Below are 25,085 nucleotides of genomic sequence, written 5' to 3' on the forward strand. Positions count from 1 at the left end.
CTTTTTTTTTAAGTCACGTAAAACCAAACTAATCCTAATTGATTCACTGAGCAACTGCCCAAATCATGTAAATTCTCTAGGCTGCAATGTTTTCGTTTTTCAAAAGGTATATGCAAAATGAGGGTAAAAATCTAAAAAAAACTTTAGTACTCCCAAGCTGTATACAATTATAAGTGTATAAGCACATACAAGAAAAGAAAGAATATATAAGAAAGTGGTAATGTGTTTCACTTGAGGAATGAGGACTTAGAATTGGGAGGGAGACTCAGTTTTCACTATGTATTGTTTTGTACTATTTGAGTTTTGAGTTTTAAATTTTTATGTGTGTGTTTCACCTATTAAAAATCCCAATTGTATGTTTCTAGGAAGACACTTTGTTTGTTTTCAGAGACAGAGTCTTGCTACATTGCCAAGTGTCTGGTCTTAAACTGCTGGCCTCAAACAATCCTCTCGCCTTGGCCTCCCAAACTGCTGGAATTACTGGCATGAGCCACTATCCCTGGCCAAAGACAACACCAACATGTTTATATCCATATAACAAGTTCATCTTTTGAATTTAATATTTGGTAGTACATAAATGCTATAGTATATCTTTCCATTTGTTAAGATTCTTTTCCTTCAAAATATGCTAAAATAATGGTGATGACACAAATATTAAAATTAATGTTCAGATGCTTCAAAATATATTAATAGTATACACTTGATACTACTTTTAATACTTTCTGATATTTATATACAATTTCTCCTCCCTCATTTTCAGAGTATTAATTCCATTTATCAAGGTGCCATCTGCTCAATTCCTCTAATCCTCAGTTCACCCATTTTGAAGATGAGACATCTCAAAGTAAATGAATCATTCAAATTGAGGACTTAGAGGGAGCTTATGTAAATCTATTTCATTGCCTCTTCTAGCCTCAGGAATGGGTTATTCCATTTCATTTTATTTCCCCTTGTCCTCACATTGTCTTATCTGGTTTTTTGGTGAACAGAACTTATTGAAATGATTTAAGTGAATCTTCTGCTCAGAGGCACAGAAATACAAGACCTAGAAGTGAGATATATGAAGATGAATATTATTTGGGTACATTTTGATCCTCCTGTATTTTCTTTATCCTCAGGGAATTATGTATCAGGGTCAGAATGAGGTTATCTATGGAGGCTTGTTCTACTGCCCTGCTATTAATATTTTGCCCCATTCTTGTTTAGGTCTTGGTTGCAATATCATTAATATTTTGAATCCAAGCAATGGACTTGAAAGGACCTGGTTAGAATGTAAAGATCTATGTGGGTGTTTTTTTTTTCAGTGTAGACCCTATGTTATAAAGTTACTTCAAGGTGGTATAAAGTCATCTAAATAAAATTAAAGATAATAAAACTATAATTGCAAGTAGCTAATTTAGAATACTCTGTGTCCAGTGTTTTATACATTTTTAATGCTCACCTAATTCTCTCAATATGCCTTTTAAGAAAGTGCAATTATTGCTCCCATTACACAGATGAGAAAATGGAGGCACCTAGAGTCTAAGATGAATAACTTGTTGAAGGTTGCACATGCAGTAAATGGCAGACCTGGGATTTGGACATTGGCAAATGATTTCCAAACCTATGCTCTTTACTCCTCTCAGTGGGTTGAGACTGTGGAGAGGCAGATCCTAGCTTAAACAAACAGAGAAGAGTGAAAGCAGAATTAGGTATACGGCACAGAGGTAAATCAGAAAAGGGCATGATTAATTTTATCTAGAGAGACCGAAGAGGCTTCCTGGAAAAGGTGACATAATAGATGGAACTTGAAAGATGGGTTTTATTCAGTTTTATTCACTGATCTCTGAAATTTAACTTCAAACTATGATAACATATATGTACAAATTAGGGGACAAGATACTAGAAATAAAATTAAATTTCAGCATTGAAACAACTCAGGTGTCCTAGTGAAAGGATTAACTTTCTTCAGTCCTTAGGGATGTATTTAGACATATGAAGATGTATGACAATGCTTTGCAAATGGCACAACATCACAGAGAAATATTAGTTCTTATTACTTAAGTTTATAAGGCATAGTGTTTGCTTTAATGGCCTCAATTTTTTATCCTCTCTTGTAACTCCGATTTTTGCTGTGTAATCTTCCCTTTCACTAAACAGGCAGAGTCTACTTCCTCATCCTGAATCTGGGATGCCTTAATTACTTGCTTTGGCTAATAGGATATTAGCAGATAGGGCACAAACAGAAATTTAACAAGTCCCTTGGAAAAAAAAATGAGGGGAAAATGTAAGATGCATTTTGAGCAAAATATGAGGAAACAAAAAAGCACTTGGGCATTTTTGCTTGTACTTGCTCTTCTCCCATCAGGAAACTATATCTAGGATACCCTGCTGCAGGGTGAGAAACATGAAAAGTAGAGCAGAGCCAAGCCCCTGGCCCCTTTATTTCAGCCAACACCGCTACCGAAGGAACCACAGCCAGTGACTCCCTGGGCTTGTGAGCAAGAGTTAGTCCAATCCTGATCAGCCAACTCCAGCCTAATCAACTGCACCCTGCAGACTCATAAACTAAACCAATGCTTATTATTGTAGGCTACTGAGTTTTCCATGAGGATTTCCTCTACCTACAGATAGCTTGAGGGTTGCAGTAGCTGACCTTGCAGTAGCCCGGGGGAAAAACAAAAAATATTTTATTATTTCAAGGAATAGTAAACAAGGAATCTATGTTGCTATGTCAATTTTGCCTAGTTATGTAGCATCATTGTGGCAATTAATCACTGATACAGCAGATGTGACCATTTCATAGCAGCATCAACATCAAAATCTCCTGGGAGTCAATGGCTTCTATTTATTTTATGTTCCTAATAAAAGCAGAGGCAACGGGCACATGATACATGCTTTTTAGGCAAAAAACAAAAAAACAAAAAACAATAGCAATCTAGATTCTTTGACAGTAGTAGAATACTTCATGTTTATCCCTGAGGGAACTGCAGGGTGAATTACTGTAACTCATCACTTGTCAAATAAAATCACAAACTAACTTTACACAGGCATGGCCAACAGCTAATTTAAACACTGTTGGAACTAACAGGTAGAAGAGATCAGTATATTGTAATTTGGCTTGTTTTCTTTTTAATTGCTCTTCAAGGGAACATCAAACCAAAGATAATATTCCAAAATCCTTTAACTTCAGGCTGGGAGGAATTAAAGTTAAATCATTAGGAATGTTTTTAAATCTTTTTGAGGTCCAAGTTTTTCAGACTCCTCCATGTATGGATAAAAATGAGCCAACATTAATGTCAATAAAGATTTCAAATAAAGATTATTTTATTTGTTCCAAATTGTAAATGATATACATGCTCCATATAGAAAATGAGAAAAATAGAGTTAAAAGAAAACAAGTACAAATAATTCCACCATTCAATTATTGTTAATATGTTGGCGTTTTAAATGTATTTTTATCTTAGTAACAGTAGCACGCTTTTGGGCACAGTGCTTCCTTTAATTGTCGCAATCCAGTGAGTTGGTATTATCTCTATTTTTTAGAATAGAGGAACTGAGAATATAATAACAGGAATTTTGCTGACATATTAGCCTCTCCCTGCTGATACAGAAATTCAGCAATCCTTCTTAAAAGTCTCCTACTAATTTCTACTTTAGTTAACTTTTTATTATGGAAAATTCAAACTTACCCACGAGTAGAGGAAAAAGCACCATGAACCTCTATGCACCCATCACTCAGCTTCAATAATTAGTAACACACATCAATTCTGTTTCGTTGATAACCCCATCCATTTTTTTCTCATGTCCACTTGCTCTAATTTTCCATGTGGACTTCTCCGTCTATAGACCATTTGAGGATAACTCACCCTGCAGATCCTCAGGGATAAAGATGAAATATTCCAGTACTTTCAAGGAGGCTCAGAATCTGTGTTAATTTGGTCTGAAAAAAAATGTGCCTTGTGCATGTTGGAGTGGGCTAAACTCTGTTTACCCTAAAGCACACGGTTAATAGAAGGAACTGAGTTCAAGGAGCTGAAAATGTAGACATTGCCATGAAATTTACTTATACACCTACAAAGTAAGAATGAACAGGGTGCTGTATGGTCTACAAGCCACAGTCATGTCTTTCATCAAACATGATTGAATATCCCTGTTTGAGAAAACTGCTTTGCTCAGAACATCATATTTCTAGCCCCTAGAGAAAGCCTTTGTGGTACCAAACTGGACTGTCCTCCTTTCAGTGCTCTGTGCACCCCCTGCACTGTCCCCGGCATCCCTTGCCCTAGGGCCAGGCTCTTCTCCAGGAGTGAGGCTGGCATGCTAGGTTGTGCCACTGTTATTCACTCTGAAATGTATGATTAGTTAATATTCATGAGGCCTTCTACCCAGTGGAGTTTGTTGGGGCATATGGAAACCACAGTCTCTGTTCTCAGCAAGTTTGCACCAAAGCGTCTGAGTCTATTTACTCACAATTTGCCGATGTTTTGACATTTCCTTGCTGATTTGCCTCATGAATGAGTGCCTGGTGATACTTTCCTGATCGGAAGTAATACCCCAATGAGCCAAAGATTGGCTTCTCCTGTTGCCATGGGGCATCCTGTCTCATTTTCTCACAGAATAAATGTTGCACTTGAGGGAAAATAAAAAAAAGGTGGCAGCCCTAAATGTCTCCAGTTTCTGTGTCTTATGCATAGTCTCTGTAGCTAAAAAAAGTAAGTAGATTTGTCACCCAGCTCTATAGCACTTACATGTGGATGATAGCATTTTTTTCACCTTAATCTTGTGAGATTAGGGATAAAGACATAATTCTTTTTTTTTAGTATGAAATTAAAACATATTTTCTGTCACTACTATACAAAAAGTGTAAAAAATATAAAACCTAAAAACCAAAACTACTCTTCCTATTTCAGTCTCCAACCCTATTTACTTAATTTTTCTCTTTGGAACTGATTATCGTTTATTTGGTATGCACATTCCTAGATATTTCTCAATTCTCTCATACGTACACTTATACATGTGTGTATGTTTCTAAGCATAGACATACACAGTGTAAAGAAACATATGAACACATCTATTCACATATATATGTGGTTCTTTTTGCACAAATGTATTAAATCTAAGATACCACTGATTGTACAATGTGACATTATTTTATGTACAGCATCAAGACTATTGCCTGGCCAATAAAAATTATAAGACAATAGCAATTATAAAACTCATAATAATGTGAAAATGTGCAAAATAAACATCTTGAAATTGATGAAATATGGCAGCTTTTTTTTTGTTGTTGTTGTTGGTTTCTTTTCTTTCTTTTTTTTTTTTGAGATAGGGTCTCTCTCTGTCATCCAGGCTGGAGTGCAGTGACATAATCACAGCTCACTGCAGCCTAGAACTCCTGGGCTCAAGTGATCCTCTAGTAGCTGGGACTACAGGTGTGTGCCACCATGCCATCTTTTGTTTTTGTTTAATGGAACAGCACAGATATATTTTCACTTCAGGGCAAATAGTTCCACCTGTTTTTAAACTACTGGCTATTATAACATAGTCAGTTGTCTCATAATTTATTTAGCTATTCTCATATTGTTGAACATTTAGTTTGCTTCCAGATTTACTATTAAAGAAGCATTGAATGCACATATGTCAGTATAACCCTTTGCATACATATGTGAAAATTACAGAAAACACACTCTTAAAAGCATAACTAAGGGTTAAAGACTATAAGTGATATGGTTTGGCTGTGTCCCCACCTGAATCGCATCTTGAATTGCAGCTCCCACAATTCCCATTTGCTGCAGGAGGGACCCAGTGGGAGGTAATTGAATCATGGGGGTGGGTCTTTCTCATGCTGTTCTCACGATAGTGAATAAGTCTCACAAGATCTGAAGGTTATATAAAGAGAAGTTCCCTACACCGGTTCTCTCTTTGCCTGCTGCCATCCACGTAGTATGTGACTTGCTGCTCCTTGCCTTCTGCCATAATTGTGAGGCCTCCTCAGCCACATGGAAATGTGAGTCCATTAAAGCCTCTTTATCTTCTCAGTCTTGGCTGTGTCTTTATTAGCAGTGAGAAAACGGACTAATACAGTAAATTGGTATTGGTAGAGTGAGGCACTGCTGTAGATACCCGAAAATGTGGAAGCAACTTTGGAACTGGGTAGCAGGCAGGGGTTGGAACAGTTTGGAGGCCTCAGAAGAAGACAGGAAAATGTGGGAAATTTTGGAACTTCCTAGAGACTTGTTTGAATGGCTTTGACTAAAATGCTGATAATGATATGGACAATGAAATCCAGGCTGAGGTGGTCTCAGATGGAGATAAGGAACTTGTTGGGAACTAGAGTAAAGGTGATGCTTGCTATGTTTTAGAGACTGGTAGTATTTTGCCCCTGCCCTGGAGATTTGTGGAACTTTGAACTTGAGGGAGATAATTTAGGGTATTTGGCAGCAGAAATTTCTAAGCAGCAAAGCATTCAAGAGATGACTTGGGTGCCGTTTAAAGCATTTAGTTTTAAAAGGGAAACAGTATAAAAGTTTGGAAAATTTGCAGCCTGACGATATGGTAGAAAAGAAAAATCCCATTTTCCGAGGAGAAATTCAAGCTGGCTGCAGAAATTTGCATAAGTAACGAGGGGCCAAATGTTAATCAACAAGACAATGGGGAAAATGTCTCTAGGGCATGCCAGAGACCTTTAAGGCAGTCCCCTCCCATCACAGGTCCAGAGGCCTAGAAGGAAACAAATGGGTTTGTAGGCTGGGCTCAGGGCCCCCCTGCTGTGTGCAGCCTAGGGACTTGGTGCCCTGTGTCCCAGCTGCTCCAGCCATGGCTAAAAGGGGCCAAGGTACAGCTTGGGCTGTGGCTTCAGGGGGTGCAAGCCCCAAGCCATGGCAGCTTCCCTGTGGTGTTGAGCCTGCCAGTGCACAGAAGTAAAGAATTGAGGTTTGGGAACCTCTGCCTTGATTTCAGAGGATGTATGGAAATGCCTGGATGTTCTGGAAGAAGTTTGCTACAGGGGCAGTATCCTCATGGAAAACCTCTATTAGGGCAGTATGGAAGGGAAATGTGGGGTAGGAGCCCCAACACAGGTCCCCACTGGGGTGCTGCCTAGTGGAGTTGTGAGAAGAGGGCCACCGTCCGTCCTCCAGACCCCAGAATGGTAGATCCACCAACAGCTTGCCCCGTCTGCCTGGAAAAGCTGCAGATACTCAACACCAATTTGTAAAAGCAGCCAGGAGGGAGGCTGAACTCTGCAAAGCCACAGGGGCAGAGCTGCCCAAAGCCATGGGAATCCACCTCTTGCATCAGTGTGACCTGGATGTGAAACATGGAGTCAAAGGAGATCATTTTGGAGCTTTAAGATTTGACTGCCCTCCTGGATTTTGGACTTGCATGGGGCCTGTAACCCCTTTGTTTTGGCCAATGTTTCCCATTTGGAATGGCTGTATTTACCCAATGTCTGTACCCCCATTGTATCTAGGAAGTAACTAACTTGCTTTTGATTTTACAGGCTTATAGGCAGAAGAGACTTGCCTTGTCTCAGATGAAACTTTGGACTGTGGACTTTTGAGGTAATGCTGAAATTAGATAAGAGTGTGGGGAGTGTTGGGAAGGCATGCTTGGTTTTGAAATATGAGGACATGAGATTTGTGAGGGGCCACGGGTGGAATGATATGGTTTGGCTGTGTCCCCACCCAAATCTCATCTTGAATTGTAGTTCCCACAATTTCTATGTGTTGTGGAGGACACCCAGTGGGAGGTAATCAAATCGTGGGGATAGGTCTTTCCCATGCTGTTCTCATGATAGTGAATAAGCCTCACGAGATCTGATGGTTTTGTAAAGAGGAGTTCCACTGCACAAGTTCTCTCTCTTTGCCTGCCACCATCCACATAAGATGTGACTTGCTCCTCCTTGCCTTCCGCCATGATTGTGAGGCCTCCCCAACCACATGGAACTGTGAGTCTATTAAAAGCTCTTTATCTTCCCAGTCTTAGGAATGTCTTTATCAGCAGTGTGAAAATGGACTAATACAATCAGCCAGTAAAATTTTGATAGGTGCTGAAAAGTTAGGAGCCAATTTTTTTTGTTGTTGTTTGTTTGTTTCAGACAGAGAGTTTTGCTCTTGTCACCCAGGCTGGAATGCAATGGCACCATCTCAGCTCACTGCAACCTCTGCCTCCCAGGTTCAAGTGATTCCCCTGCCTCAGCCTCCCAAGTAGCTGGGATTACAGGTGCCTACTACCACACCTGGCTAAGTTTTGTATTTTTAGTAGAGACAGGGTTTCACCATATTGGCCAGGCTGGTCTCAAACTCCTGACCTCGCATAATCTGCCCACCGTGGTCTCCCAAATTTCTGGGAGGAGCCGATGTTTTTAATCCCCATATTCTGGATGAGAATACTGTGGTTTTGTGGACTCAACTGACTTGCTCAGACTCCCGTGGTTAGTAAGAGGAAGAGCTAGTTGGCAACGCTTTCTCACTCTAGGGCAGTACTCTCAACCCTACACTGTCTCCTGTTGGTTCTTTCTGCTATAGATTTATCTTTGATGAAACACAAAATGATCAGTGATTTTAATAATCAGATATTTCAGTCTTTGGAGACAGGCATTTATTTTTTTTCAAGGCTTTGAGCCGGATGTTTATGGAAACAGCCCTGCACTTTGTGGGTATTTAATGACCTGTGATGGCAAAGACATCTAAATTATTTGTGCACACATCTGACCAATCAGATTCAGGGTTGATTGGTTTGGGTTTGGTTCAATAGAAGCTATTTCTACGGAGTTGGGAAAGGAAAGGAAGGCCTGGGGACTTCTTGGTTCTCTGGCATAGTGTGATTACCTGTAAGTTGTACTAAATTGGACTGTTCAGATTTGGCGGTCTGTTCTAATTTTGTAGACTTGAAATGAATCCTCCTCAGCTTTTCCTATTCTCTTCTTCACCAGTGAGGAACAATAACCAGTGCAGACCTGAATAATCACATGAAACCCAGCAAATTTTGCCATCACATACCTGATATTTTGAATGGAAATATGTAACAGTTTATTTAAAAACTCATATAATGATTCTAATTGACAGCTAGCACTATCCAAGTCTCCTTGAACAGTGCTTGCCTGATATTATTGGGAATATAAATCCCTGGGTCTCTTACAAAAAGGTAGGTTTAAATTTAACTGGTCAGGGATGGGGCTGAGAGGCTGCATTTCCACCCCAGGTGATGCTGATGCTGTTGGCTCCCAGACACCACTTTGGGTAACAAGCTCCTACATCAGAGGTCAACGAACTACGGTCAGTGAGCCAAAACCTGCTTTCTGCCAGTTTTATAAATTGAAAGTTTTATTGGAACAATAGCCATGTCTATTTGCTTATGTATTGCCTGTGACTGCTTTCCACTGCAATGGCAGAGCCAAATAGTTGTAACAAATACCTTATGGCATGCAAAGCCTAAAATATGTACTATCTAGTCCTTTACAGAAAATGTTTGCTGCAGCTGCCCTAGATGACTCCTTTGATTTTGAATACTTGTTACTCAAGATAGACTTTCAACATTCATCCAACATTGAAAAAACATTTATCTGGCTGGACGCAGTGGCTCACTCCTGTAATCCCAGTACTTTAGGAGGCCAAGGTGGGTAGCTCATTTGAAGTCAGGAGTTAGAGACCAGCCTGACCAACATGGTGAAACCTCATCTCTACTAAAAATACAAACAAACAAAAAATTAGCCTGGCATGGTGGCACATACCTGTAATCTCAGCTACTCCTGGAGGCTGAGGCAGGATAATTGCTTTAACCCAGGAGGCAGAGGTTGCAGTGAGCCAAGATTTTGCCACTGCACTCCAGACTGGGTGACAGAGTGAGACTGTCACAAAAAATAAGAAAGAAAAACATTTATCTAACACTTACTTTGCACTGCACATTGTACTAAGAGAATACAGTTGAGAACAAGATATAATTTCTACTCTCATGGAGCTTATATTTGTTTGCTCCCTCAGTATCTAGGCAACTGCATTTTGTAAGTCTCCGTTTACTCATCCATAAAATGGGGCTTAAAAATACCTAACTCTTAGTGTATGTTAAAAGAAAAACTTAAGACAAATTTAACAGAGTTTAATTCAGCAAAGAATGATTCTTGAATCAGAATAGGTTCAAAGCAACTCTGGAGCAGCTGAGCATGGTTAGAGAAGATTTGTGGACAGAAAACAAGTGAGGTACAGAAACAGCCATATGGGTTACAGCTCAGTGGTTTGCCTTATTTGAACTTGCTTTGAATAGTTGGCTGCCTATGAGTGCTTGAAGTACGGCTGCTGTGATTGGCTGAGACTGGACTACTTGTTCCAAGACTGGGTTGCTGTCTGTTTACACATCCAGTTAGGTTACAGTTCACTATATACAGAGAAACCTTTGGGCTGTTCTTAAATGTAAGGAGGCAGCTTTGGGCTAAACTTATTTTAACAGATTCTTGTGAGCAGAGTGCTAGGCACCCAGAAAATATTCAAGAAAAGTTAGATGTTAGTACATTATTCTTGTTATTTTCTTACTCTAAAGATTTCTGGACAACGAACAATTTTTTTTGACACTTGTTAGCTTTCTATGTGTTGTGTATGTGTGTATTTCCTCCCTGGCTATTCAGAAAGAACTAGAGCTGAAAGTGACTTTTCGTTCAACGTTAAAGCTTTAATAATTTAATCAAAGCTTCTGACATTGAAACGTCTCTTTGATTCTGAAACCAAAGCGGAACAGTGTTCTTGGTTCCCAAAACGAGTCTTTCTGTGTTTCTCTAGTTGTTTAATCTGCAGTCAGGGAGGTGCTAATGGTGATCTGGCCCCTGGTGGGGAAGGGTGTAGAGGATGGGAGGGGTGGCTATTCTTTCAGCAAGAGGACAGCCTTTGATAGGATTAACGAATAACTCTCTATGGTAACCACAGACAGCCATTATGCTAAACAACTGAGGTAAAATTTTAATTCATTATTTACTCAATTTCAAAGAAAGACAAATAGAACATTCTGTTTGGATCACTGAAACTTGCATGAATTTTTATGTCATTTTGTGTCTATATCGATCTTTAATAGTTTATACAGTCTTCATAGTCAGGAATGACATATGCCTTAATTCTGATCCCTAAGAAGCAGATCTGGAAGCAAAGGTTCAGGTGTACATAGTTTGTTTGAGAGGTGAAGTAACTAGCAGGGCAGTGGAAAAAACAACTGAGGTAAAATTTTAATTCATTATTTACTCAAAGAAAGAAATAGAATATTCTGTTTGGATCACTGAAGCTTGCATGTATTTTTGTCATTTTGTGTCTATATTGATCTTTAATAGTTTATACAGTCTTCATAGTCAGGAATGACATATGCGTTAATTTTGATCCCTAAGGAGCAGATCTTGAAGCAAAGGTTCAAGTGTACATAGTTTGAGAGGTGCAGTAACTAGCAGGGCAGTGGAAAAAACAAGATAGGGAAGGTAAGGTAGTGAAATTAACGTGTATTATCCTTAGATAGGTAACATCTAGTTACCCCTAGAGTATTCTTGGTTGTTCCTGCCGTGGGACTGGGGAATGGTGTGGACAACAAACCTCAGAATTATCCCGCTGAGGGTGTGGGAGTTTTTATGTACCAGCTCCTATCCCTCATTGGATGGTTAAAGATTCATGGTAGGGTGTGTGTTGGTTTGCTGGCATTTCTGACTGAAGGGAAGCAGCTATTATCCATTAGAGGAAGCCAGAGGACACTGAATTGGTAAGGCAAGAGGTATACATACACAGGGCGCTGAGAATGTCTGGATTGTTTAGCTGTTTCTACTTCCAGTGCCTGACATTTGTACGACAAGGCGCTTATTAAGTGTTGTCATATTCTGGATGAATCTAAACATGCAAATCAATTACAGGGAGGGAGGGATGCATGTGTGACAGGGTTGCAGTTTAAGTAAATTTAATCATCAGTGGAGAAATGAATGACAGAATGTTTCATTATATAGAGATTTTGAAGAGAAAGAATAAATTACTCTGATACTCTAGGTAGAAGAGGAAGAAGCTGACACCCTAATGAAACAAATAAATTGAAGTTCTAATTCCTTACAGTTCCCCAAGTCAACTATGTATTTTTCCTAAGTAAAATGTCATACCTGAGGTTATATTTGACATTAGAGATGACAGCCAACAGATAATATAGGAGGACGTGGTGCAAAAGTGATCAGGGCTTGTATATCAAAGACAGGAATTTTGAATATCTTTGTGTCAAGTGTTGAGTTCTCTGGGAAGTATTTGCTGAGATAGAGTTTATCATTCGAGGATTATCTAAGGAGTGCCCTTGGGATCAACACTTGTGGAAGGAAGAAAAATGTAGCAGGATTGAACAGATAGAGAAACTGAGCTGCAATATAGGCCTGACAACAGTTCTGGCCAACTCTACAAGGAGCTCAGAAACTAGAAAGGCAGTACTTAGCTGCCCCAAGTGGGGCTAAGGGGCTAAGATGGCCAGGCATTTTTATTTTATTTTATCTTATTTTTATTTTTTAGACATGGCTTCATTCTATCACCCAGGCTGGAGTGCAGTGGTGTGATCATGGCTCACTGCAGCTTCGACCTACTGGGCTCGGGTGGTGACCCTCCCATCTCAGCTTCCTGAGTAGCTGGGACCATAGACATGCACCACCATGCCCAGCTAGTTTTTTGTATTTTTGCAGAGACAGTGTTTCACCATGTTGCCCAGGCTGGTCTCAAACTTCTGCAGTCAAGCCATTCACCCGCCTCAGCCTTCCACAGTGCTGGGGCTACAGGCTTGAGCCACTGTGCCTCTGGTTTAAGACAGCCAGGTATTTAGTACACCTGGCCATTGGATATAGGTTTCCCCAGGAAGGTCAGGTGATATTCCTATAGCTGAGGCCATCCTGAAGGAGCTAACAGCTGAAGGCCACCTTCTGACAGCACTCCTAGCAGCTGAGGCTGGTGTGCCCTAGCAGCTCAGGCAATGAGTCCTTCACTGAAGAGGGATCCTGGCAGTGCATTAGTGTTCACGATACTGTATCTTCTCAGCTTTCCCACTCTCCCAGTACTTTGCCTCTACCATAGGCTTCTAAGATTCTCTGCCCTGGACCACCAGGCATGCATGATTTAAATTTGGATGTGATTCTTATACTTCAGTCATTTAGTTTCATGACTTTTCACTTTTCATTTCTTTTGGAATCTGCTGTACTCTCACCAATATTTGGTGCTGTAGGATTCTACTATGGATCTGTTGGAGGCTTGATTTATTATGCATCACAGTAGATCACCTGTGATGAACATGGGGCAGATAGAAACCTAAAACCTGCCACTCTTGCCATCCAAATCCTGATATTCAGATTTCTACAGTCTTAGTTACATCCTCTCAGACCATCATGAGTTGGCTGAGTGGGTGGTCTGTGTTTAGAAACCACATCTTCTGTAATCCAGATGATAAAATCTCACCACTGTTTTCATTTTCCTGGAGATTGAACTAGCTTGAAGGCTGTGTGAATGAGTAGCTTGGATTCTATGAAATCAAGTATACAGCATACAGGAATGGCTATCGTGTGTGTGTGTGTGTGTGTGTGTGTGTGTGTGTGTGTGTGTTGGGGGTAGGACACTTAGCCTAGGAGAAGAAGTACAAGGGTCCCAAGAAGAGCTGGAGCTAAAACTTGAGCAGCACCAAGTGGAACAGAGGCTGAGATACATCAACATGGACCAAACTTGAAGAAGGGAAATGTTTACATAGTCTTGCTTCACCACATGGAACCACGGAGAGTTTTATATTCAATAAGGCTTTATCTAGCCCAAGGTTACAAAGATTTACTCTTATATCTTCTCTGAAAGTCTTACGGTTTTAGCTCCTATATTTAAGTCTATGACCCACTTTGAGTTAAGTATTGTGTATGGCATGAGAAGCTGATCCAACTTTACTCTTTTGTGTGTGTATGTCCAGTTCTCCCAGCACCATTTGTTGAAAAGATAACTCTTCTCTGTCAATGAACTGTATCAGCATTTTTGTCAAAAATTAATGAACTGTAAATGTAAGGATTTATTTCTAGACTTTGAATTCTATTCCATCTACATGTTTCTCCTATGTCAGTACTATACTATTTTATTACTGTGGCCTTGTACTAAATTTTGAAATTGAGAATCACGAGTCTTCAACTTTGTTCTTCTTTTTTAAGAGTGTCTTTTCTATTAGGGTTCCTTAAATTTTTATGAATTTTAAAGTCAGCTTGTCAATTCCACAAAAAAAAAGACAGCTGAGATTTTTATAGGGATTATGTGGAATTATAGATCAATTTGGAGAATATTGCCATCTTAACCATGTTGTTTCCTGATTCATGACCATGAATTTATGTTGTTTTCTTTAATTTCTTTCAACAATGTTTTATAGTTTCAGAGCATATGTTTTTCCCTGCTTGTTAAATTTATTGCTAAGTATTTTATTCATTTGGATGCTATTTTAAAATAAGTTGATTTCTTAATTTCATTTTTGATAGTTCATTGCTAGTTCTCTTAGTTTAGTATAACAAACTAAGACCAGGTGGTTTAAATAATAATCACTTATTTCTCACAGTTCTGGAGGCTGGGAAGTCAGATCAGGGTGCCAACATGGTAGGGTTCTAGTGAGGACCCATTTTCTGGCTTGCAGACAGCTGCCTTCTTGCTGTAGCCTCACATGACAGAGAAAGTGAGCACATGCTCTCTGGTCTCTTTTTATAAGGGCACTAATCCTGTCATGAGGATCCCACCCTCATGGCCTCATCTAAAAATAACTACCTCTCAAAAGTCTCACCGCCAAACATATTGGAGGTTAGTGTGTTCACATATGAATTTTGAGAGGACACAAACACTTAGTCCATAACACTAGTGTATAGGAATACAATTGGTTTTTGTATATTCATCTTGTACACTGCAACCTTGATGAGTTTTTCTTTTTTGTTTAATCATTTTTTAGTGGATTACTTAGGATTGTCTATACACAAAATCATGCTAATCTGCAAATAGAAATAGTTTTACTTACTCCTTTACAACCTGGACGTCTTTTTATTTCATCCTTTTGCCTAATTAGCCTGGCTACAACCTCCAATACAATGTTGAATAGAAGTAGTGAAAATGGATTTCTTTGTCTTATTCCTGATCTTGAGGGACACATTCAGCTTCCATCATTAAGTACAATGTTAGCCATGAGTTTTTCATAGATACACTTTGTCAGGTTGAGGAAGTGTCCTTTCATTCCTAGATCGTTGAGTATTTTTATTATGAAAGGGGATTGGAGTCATGCTTTTTGTGTATTTATGGAGATAATTATGTTTTTTGTTTTTTTACTGTATTGCTATATTACATTGATTTTTGAATGCTAACTCAGTTTTTGCACATTTGGGATAAATCCCACTTGATCATGGTCAATCATTATTTAAAACAATTTTGGCTAGATTCAGTTAGCTAATTGTTTGTTAAGGATTTTTGTCTCTATAGGCATAGGAATGTTGGCCTATAATTTTCTTTTCCTTTGGGTATTATTCTCAGTACCTGCGTGACTGCATCAATCATACCCCAAACTTCAGCATCACATAACATACCCCAGGTAACAAACCTGAACTGGGACCCCTGGAATCTAAAGTAAAGATTGAAATTATTTTTACAAAAGAATTGTCTTTTCTTGTGTAGTCTCTGTCTGGATTTAGTATCAGGGTAGAATTTGCCTCATAGAATGAGTTGCACACTGCTCCATTCTTTTTATTCTTTGGAATTTTATGGAGAATTGTTATTAATCCTTCTTTAACTATTTAGGAACATTCACCAGTGAAGCCATCTTGGCTTGGGCTTCTTTTCATGTGAAGTTTTAAAATTAGTAACTCAATCTCTTTGTTATAGGTCTATTTAAAATTTTCATTTCTTTTTGAGTGAGTCAATTCCACCAGTTTGTGGCTTTCCAGGAATTTGTCCATTTCATCTGTCATGCAATTTATTGGAGGAAAATTTTTTATAGCTCTTCTTTGCAATCCTTCTTATTTCTGTAAGATGCATAGAGATACTCCTCTTTCATTCCTGACTTTCATAATTTGTCTTCTCTGTTTCTCTTTTTTTTTGGTCAGTTCCCAGGATTTAGGTTAGAAAAAGTATGATCTTTGGCACTAAGCTGATCTAGGTCAAAGTTATATCTCTTCTACTGTGTAATTGCCTTCTCAAACCTTAGTTTTTAATTTGGAAAATGAAGATAATTCAATTGGCTCATTACTTAAAAAAAATTCTGAAGACATTTTATTCTGATCATTTTTTCATTCCTTCTTTTAAAAAAGCACACATAATTGTTATAAGTCATCTTTAAACCATACATTTATTTAAAAGTTAAAATTACCTTTTACTGCAACTCAGTATCAAATATCATTTGTGAGTATGATTAAATTCTTAGAAGATAGCTATGTTAAACACCTGAGTATGGAACGTTATTTTCTTCTATAGAGATAAGGTTTGTGTTACAGAGTCGGAAATTGGAAGCCAGAGTTTTAGTTCTAGGCCTTCATTCAAGATGCTCGCCGAAAATAGGGGTCGATAATTAATGATGTTCAGAAATTGCTATGCCCTATACTGTTGGCCCTCCATATCCCTGGGTTCTGCATTGGCAGGGTCAACCAACCACATATTGAAAATATTCAAAAAATAAAAAATACTAAATAATATAAATAAAAAATGCTGTATAGTTATATTGATAACTATTCACATAGCATTTACATTGTGTTAGGTATTATAAGTAATCTAGAGATGATTTAAAGTATATGGGAGGATGTGCATATGTTACATGCAAATACTGCCCCATTTTATATACAGGACCTGAGCTTCTGTGGATTTTGGTATCCTTAGGTGGGGGAGAGGGTCCTGAAACCCATGCATCAGGGATGACTGTATTCCATTTTTGGAAACGGATAGCATACGTTAGCATAGTAAGAGCTCTCAGGTTAAGGAAGCTAAAAAATACAATTCCCATATTCCTTTGCCGCTATGACTTCCTTTTCCCCCAACATATTCATTTTTCAGACAAATATGTGTAGAGCACCTGCAATGTGCCAGGAACTAACTGTTCATGGCTGTGGAATGCAGCAGTGAAAGAAACAAAATCTCTTCCCTTGAATAGCTCACATTCCACCTTTTTGTGACGTTTAAATATCATATAATAAAGTTACTGGCATGTAGTAAATGCCCCATGAATGGCAACTACTCAGTTTCTTTGTTTCTCCTGTGCTGTTTGATGGCAATGCAGGCACTCTTGAGAAAGGCTTGGATGGCCTGTGATACTTCTCGCAGCCTTGTCTTTCTCGCATCTCATCATAATAAATTCTGCTCAAATATGAACATTGCAGCAGCAATATCCTTTTATGTCTAACTTCTAATTATCTATAAACACATGCCTTTATGAAATGGAGGTCATCGTTTGATATATGATATCAGACGTTTAGTTAGTCAAAGCCTTACTTGACTACCAGCTTACTGCATTTGAAACTCAGGTAGCCCAGAGCTGTGGTGGAATCACTTACAGACATGTTAATTTGCATGTTTTTTTCCCCAAGTATTTTTCTTTTCCTTTCCCTCACTCAAGCAGGCAGCAAGGATTGCTCTCTTGCCTCAGGGCAGATTAGCAGCAAACTAGAAAGCAGAGGGGACAGTTCCCTTTTGGGTTTTGGATTTAGTAGACGATGTTGGACTTCCAGCAGAGACAGGAGAGAAGGGGAGGGGGGGACAAAAGAACAAGAGTAGAAAGCAGGAAAAGAAAAATATTTCGAAGGATAAAGGGACTTTTGGAGGTTGAAGAGAGACAGGGGTGTGTGTGCGTGCCCTAAGCAGCAGAGATTCCCTTTGTCCTCCACGGAAGAGCCCTGGAGAGATGTCCAGACCTCCAAGGGGAAGGAATGTGTGGATTCCCTGGAGACTGTAGAGGTTCCAGCATTTCAAGGGTCGCAGTTCCCAAGCATGGCCCTGAAGCAGCATTGCCACCAGAAACGGGGGTCTATGTAGACTGGAGGCACTGTGGGCTCTTGGTGGTAACCAGGGCAAGGTTAAAGTCAATGACCAGAGAGGCTTCTCTGAGGATGTAATGCTCACAGCCTCCAGCATGTTGGTTATCTCAAAGAATCCCAAATAACCAATCCTACTACCAGTCAGCCAGAAGGTGTGGACTCTGAGATGGAACCAATTTGGCTTTAAAGAAGATAAAGAAATATAGGTTTTTATTTTATTTATTTTTTGTACATCTAAGTTCATGAACTGAGAGTCATACTTGATGCCTTAGCCACAGGACAGGAACTAGTTAAAACTCTGGATTTCTGGCTCTGTCCACTTAGGCTACATTCTTCTCGTGAGAGTCCACAGCTTAGAAGTGTGGGAAATTTTCTGCCTATTTGATTCTGTGTTCCAGCACTTTACTGAATCACTTGGCTTTGATAAATGCAGATAGATCCAAAATGAGAAAGGGACAGAGAAACTCTGCACAGACCATGATTCACATATTACCCTAAACAAAGCTGTGGCTAAGTGATTTTCCTGGAACTCACAGGAGAGTGGCAAGGCAATGAGGGTCACTGTAACCCATGGCCAGGGGACAGTCAGAACTCAAGAGCATTTCAAATCTACCCTGTGATTTATAAATCTATCTCCCCCACAGGCTGGGGCTTTTTGAGACCAGGCACTATCTTTTATTGGGTCCCTCCCTGCCTTGTTGCTTGTACAGTGACGGACATAGAGCAGGCACTTAACACAGTCTCCAACTTACAATAGTGCGACTGAACAATTTTGCGTTTATGATGATGTAAAAGCTATATGAATTCAGTAGAAACTGTACTTCGAGTATCCATACAACCATTCTGTGTTTTACTTTCAATACAGTATTTAATAAATTACATGAGATATTCAGCATCTTATTATAAAATATGTTTTGTGCTAGATGATTTTGCCCAACTGTAGGCTAATTGTAAGTGTTCTGAGCGTGTCTAAGTTGGGCTAGGCTAACCTGTCATGTTTGGTAGGTTAGGTGTATTAAATGCATTTTTGACTTACGGTGTTTCCAATTTACAATGGATTTATTGGGATGTAGCCCCATCATAAGTTGAGAACCATCTGTATATGTTAATTAGTTAATTAATAAAACAACTCTTTATTGAAAGTCTATGTTTCTGAAATTGTCCCTGGTACTAAAAAACATATTTTTTCATTTGATCCTCTAAACAACCCTGTGAGATGAGATGTTCAAGGTCTCAAGGTTAGTAAGTGGCAAGATTCCAGTCCTTGGTCTGACTTGAAACCCACTGTTTCTTTACTCTAACTGAGTCTCTTTGGTAAAATGGTGGTGGTTGTCATAAGTTAGTCATTTTGGTTTTAATTAGCAATATTAGGGAATCAATAAAGAAGCAATTCCATTTTCTCCTTACTCATCCTTTCAGTTATTCATCCATTCAGTGAAAAAAGATATATTGAGTTATATATGCCATGCACTTATTCCTCTAAATTGCTTTGCAAATCAGTAGGAAATTTATAGAACTCAATAAAGTAAGAGAAAGACTATTTAGGTTTCTAAAATGTCTGTCTCGTGGGCTGCTTACAACGGTGCTTGGGCTGGTGAAAAGGCTTTTGGTTTTGTTTTTTGTTTTGTTTTTGAGACAGTGTCTTGCTCTGTTGTCCAGGCTCCGTCATAGCTCAGCGCAGTCTCAACCTCCTGGGCTCAAATGATCCTCCCGCCTCAGCCTCCCCAAGTGCTAGGGTTACAGACATGAGCCACTGCACCACGCCCTTGAAAAGGTTTTAAGAATTGGAATTATGAGACCTGCGTTTAAATATTGGATTAATCACATCCTAGTTTAATAGCTAGTTTTGCTTCGGGCAAGTTACTTACCCTCTCTGAGCCTCAGTTTTCTCATCAGTACAATGGGAATAGTATCCACCTGTGAGAAACCTGTGAGGTAATGTATGATATTGGAAACAAAACTTAGACATATGTACCCTTTACTATGATCATTGTGGTTGTGTATAAGAGGTTTACACAAATGTTCCCACTACTATGGGAGAAAATTGACTTTTGGGGGAGAGTATGCTTTAGGATTTGACATGTTTGGTAAACCTTAGAAATGTCTTTGTTACATTAGACACTTTCTGTGCCTAGGGGCTAGGGCAGAAAGGCCGTGTACTTCTGGGCTGCACAGAATCACCTGGGCTAGACAGCAGGAGACATGGGCTGAATGAAATACAGGTTATGCTTGTTGAGGAGGGCCTATGGCAGCACAAAGAAAGAAGTGCCTTTTTTCTTTTTTAACTTTTCCACCAGAGAGGATTCCTCTTTGCATTCACACATCTCTGAGGATCTTTGGGTAATTTGCTCAAAGGTACCTCTGAAAGCAAATCCTGAGACAAGGACTTGGGTGCAGGAAGGAGTTACCAGAAAGCAAAGTGAAAAAGAAGAGAGAGTGAGACAGAGGGGGAAAAAGCCAATAAAGTTTACATTAAGTGGATTCCCACTGTGAGCAACTAGAGCTCAGTCTTGCTGGGGCCCCTCTGAGGAAAGTTTGGATAAATTGTCAATCAAAGAACGGGGGATTGGGGCACTTACTCACTGACTTCTGTCCTCCATTGGCTGGGGTTTGCCCCTGGAACATTAGTTACTCCACATTTTAGGGCTGAGTTGTCTTCTGAGGCAGAAAAGTGGGTAAACTTCCCCAGGTTTGCTCTTGAGGTGGAACATTGGCAATGTACATAGAAGTGTCCATCTCTGCAGTTCTGAAATTAGGTGGGCTCAGGGCACAGATGTGGGTTGAGAGTTTTGCCAAGAATGCTCCAGCAGAATTGAGATTGGGGAAGGGGCATGCTATGGAGGCCCTCTGAATCTATGCAGGCCTGGCCAAGGACTGGTCTCTTACTCAGCCCTCATTTTCATTCCACTTCCTCTCCCCCTGGTCTTCTTGTGCCCATGAATCACAGAACCTGAAGTCAACTTCTTCTGTTCCCTTAAATAGCTGTCTGGGTAGCCGTGCATGTGACTGGATCCAGAGGACATTTAAAATGATAAGTTGGCTCTTCACAGATGAATGCAGACCTGCTGACTCATCAAATTGCGTAGGTGCCAGCAAAACAAAGCCATCAGTGACCATGGCTTCCAAGAGCTCTAAAGTATCTTTGTCTCTCCATTTCTCTCCATCCCTACTTTATTTCATTAATACACTTAATGGGAGTGAGATTACGATCTAAATAATCATAATCATTTCTAATTAATTGAGGCATTCTTTCATTCAAAAATTTCAAATGTTTATTGAGAGCCTGCCTATGTCAAACTCTAGGCTAGGTACTGAAAACATAGGAGTGAACCAAGTTCAAGGTTTCTGCCCTCATGGAATTTACGTTCTAGTGGGGAATAAATACAGAATGAGAAGAGTATCATGTAGAAAATAAACATGGTGATGGGATAAAGTGTTTCTGTGAGTGCCTACTTTAGATAAGGTGGGCAGAGGAGGCCATTTAAGAAGTGCTAATTGGCCTGAGACACGAATGATACGAAGAACCTTTTTAGGCATAGGGACATTCAAGTTAAAAGGCTCCAAGTGGGAAAGGGCCTGTTGTGTTAGAGGATCTGAAAGGAGACATGTGATCTTAGGGGTTATAATATATTAGCTAATTTTGTGTGCTCTAGGGGCAGAATCTATCACTTAACAGTTCTATAATCTTGGGTGCATCATTTAACCCTTCAGAGCCTCAGTTTCTTTACCTGTAAAATGGGATAGTATAATTACTACCTCACATGGATGTGGTAAAAATTAAAGAAAATCTTGTGTGTTATCACCATACTTGCACATGATAGAAGCCCTACATATGTTATTGGGTTTGTAATGACTCTTTTTCTCCAAAAAACCCAACTCAGACCATAAAGAAAATGTGCTGTTTCATGTGTCAGAACATTCTAGGGTGAGTTAAACTTTTCGGGGTGGCTTGATCCAGGCATTTATGGCTCTGGCTCTCATTCCCTTCTTCTCTCAGTTATATCCTCTAGGTGAATCTGTATTTCACTGGACTGGCTCCACACATAAGGACAAAGATGGCTTCAGCTGCCACAGGCCTTAATCTGTGTGCCCCTGCAGGTGTTCCAGGCCTCAGGCCCACACTCCATTCTATCCAGAGAAAGAAAGCACGTATAAGAGCAGTTCTTGTTGTATTAGTCTGTTCTGACACTGCTATAAAGAACTACCTGAGACTGGATAATTTATAAAGGAAAGAGGCTTAATTGGCTAACAGTTCTGCAGAAGGAAGAGAGCAAAGGGGGAGGTGCTACACACTTTTAATCAACAAGATCTCATGAGAACTCACTCACTATCATGAGAACAGCAAGGGGAAATCTGTCCCCATGATCCAGTCACCTCTTATCCAGCCCCTCCTCCAACATTGGGGATTACACTTCAACATGAGATTTGGGTGGGGTGGGGACACAGATCTAAACCATATCACTTGTAGAGGTTTTGAGGGTCAATCACATTGCATTAGCTGAGGACACATACCTACTCTGCACCAATCACTTCAACCAGAAGGTAGAATGCAAATATTGACATAACTCAGGCCATGTGCCCCTGGAGTTGAACATGGTGTCAACATTTTTAAGATTCTGTGGCTCTCCAATGAAAACTAGGAGCTGATGGGATAGCTGAGGGGAAATGATGCTAGAGATGGAAGCAATATGTCCAGGGATGTTATCCTTGATTATTCTCATTCTAATTAAATAATAGAACACTGGGTAAGGGTAAATCAGAAGACCCATGCTATAATTTTGATCTGCTCATAGCTTTAAGACTTGCATACTCACTTGACCCTTAGAACATCAGTTTTCTCACCCTAAATTTATTTGTTCAACAAATTTCTTAAACTCTTACATGGGAGAGGCATGGATACAACAGAAATAAGCAGAACCACCCCTGTCCTCATTGAGCTAATGTTCTAGCCTAGAGGGATTTAAATATGAATTATATAGGCTCATCAAGCAGATGTTCTTAACATCAAGGTGAAATAAGATGTGGTGCAATCTGTTAATTTTACCCTTACAGACATAAGCAAGTGAAAGAATGAAGGCAGGGAGAAGAAAGAAGGCAGAGCAACCTACAAGAAGTTTTACTTTGCATAAGCGCAGAGACTAAAATATCAGGTCAAAACTGTGAAAAGTTGTATTTTTAAACTTTAATTTTAAATTTCTCAATCCAATGAAATTTAGATCCTACTAGAAACTGTTCTTTGATTATTTCTTTTTAATCTGTTTTATTAACTACCAGTTTATAAAAGCATTTGCTATGAAAAATATTAGGAACTAAAAGTAAAAGCAATACCACAAGGAAATACAATTTATTTGTGGAGAAAGATTAAAAAGGCACAGTAAAGATTTATGGTATTGCTTGGTGGAAATGTTTTATTTAATAAGGACTCATAGGACTCATTCTAATTAGCAAAAATCAATAATAGAAAATAAAAGATGTAATTCATAGCCTGAAATTCAAATTTTAATTCCTGTTGATTTTTTTTTTCAGAGCTAACTTCGCTAATTGGAAATGTTTGCTGGTTTTTGTTTTACAGAAATAACCTTATTTTTGTCCTGTTGAAATTTACTGCTACTTATAAGAGCAGAGAATGGCAGTTCATTTTGCTACAAGTTCCTAACACAGAGATTTTTACCGTCAGTGTAGAAAAGGGCCAACCAATTACAGGGATGGAAAATGATGGAATGTCTCCTTTGACCATGGCTACAATTTTGAGGAAAGATGAATGAATTTCTTCTTCTGACTAGTATCTATGATAAATTGCATCCAGCGTAATTCTCCCTTTGTTTTCTACCACTTGTGCCTTTCCTCTGCCCTTTGTTTAGCCATTGACTCATCAACCAGAGTATCATGTGGAACACTTACTACTTCTGAAAATTCTCCTTTTAAGTCACATTAAAACTTAAAAGCTTTGGTATCTGGTATCTGGAGGCAAAGATACACGCCTAGCCTGGTATTGTCCGGGAGTATAGAGTAACTAACCTCTTTAGATTTCTTTAAAAGAAAAATGTCTCATTAGGCCAGGATTCTCAATTTTCTTTGAGACTTCTCTCCAATTTCAGTTGAGTGCTTCATGGTGAAGTTGACTTTACCCCCAGCTCTAGGTGTTGATCTTATAATTCAGGCCTAAGTCAGTTAATAGATTTCATTTCTCTGGCCTATAAATTCGAAAATGGATGTATTACCAAATCAATGCAGAGGTTAAAATAAGGCCTGCCTTATACACTTCCAGAGAAGCAAGCTCTCTCTTTTCCACTGGACATAAACAAAGAATCATGTATTCTCAAAACTGCTGATACTTACCTTGGGAGTATGTAGAGAAAGCCTGCAGACAACAGATCCAGTAGTGAGGAATGGAAAGAAAAACTGAATTCTGATAACACTTTTTGAGCACCTATGTCAAAACTTACTTGTAGCACACTGGACTTTTGATTACATGAGCCAACACATATTCATTAATGTCTGCAGTTGAATTTGGTTTTCTTTTTTTTCCCAAAAATTAATTCTTAATATACTATAAAGCACCAATAACATTATGTCAGTCTCCTGTTCAAATGTCCCCTAATAACTTTACATTTTTCTCAGGATAAATTCAAAGTATTTGCTTAAGTAAGCACAAGATATGACCTTTATTTCTTATTTTCAGCTTCTGCCACATATTCATATATACTTTCCTTCTGGGGATGCTCAGTTTCTTTGGATTCCTCCAGTGCATTGTGCTGTGCTTTTTTCTTACCTATGTGCTTTGTAAGAAGAAAAGCACTACATATGCTTTGTACACATCTGTATAGCATATCTTCAGATCTAGAGAAATACAGCCACAGTTTTATCTGTAAATTGGGATTAATAAGAGCAAGTTTCCCATAGGGTTATTATAATGACGCTCATGAAATAGTAAGTGTAAAGTATATAACACATAGTAGCTTCTCAGTAAATGTTTATTGAATAAGAAAAAAACAGTACTTGAATGAATTAATTACAGAAGGAATTATCTAAAGTTTTGGACAATTCGTGTGATGAATTAAATGCTCTATGGGTAACATCTGTGTTTCCATTTGCCCCCATCCCTCCT

At 39.1% G+C, this 25,085-nt stretch overlaps 1 long non-coding RNA gene across 12 annotated transcripts in view; it reads left to right on the top strand.

Annotated features, from left to right (window-relative positions):
- The first annotated feature begins 5,873 nt into the window (after window positions 1-5,873).
- LOC129532271 (uncharacterized) overlaps window positions 5,874-25,085 on the top strand; it is a 192,985-nt gene continuing 173,773 nt past the window's right edge. For all 12 annotated transcript variants that reach the window (XR_010132842.1, XR_010132848.1, XR_010132845.1 and 9 more), the window contains exons 1-2: window positions 5,874-5,989; window positions 7,484-7,544. This is a non-coding gene — a long non-coding RNA (uncharacterized lncRNA). The remainder of the gene's footprint in view (window positions 5,990-7,483; window positions 7,545-25,085) is intronic.

Source organism: Gorilla gorilla, chromosome 2 (assembly GCF_029281585.2).
Source record: "Gorilla gorilla gorilla isolate KB3781 chromosome 2, NHGRI_mGorGor1-v2.1_pri, whole genome shotgun sequence".
NCBI lineage: Eukaryota > Metazoa > Chordata > Mammalia > Primates > Hominidae > Gorilla > Gorilla gorilla.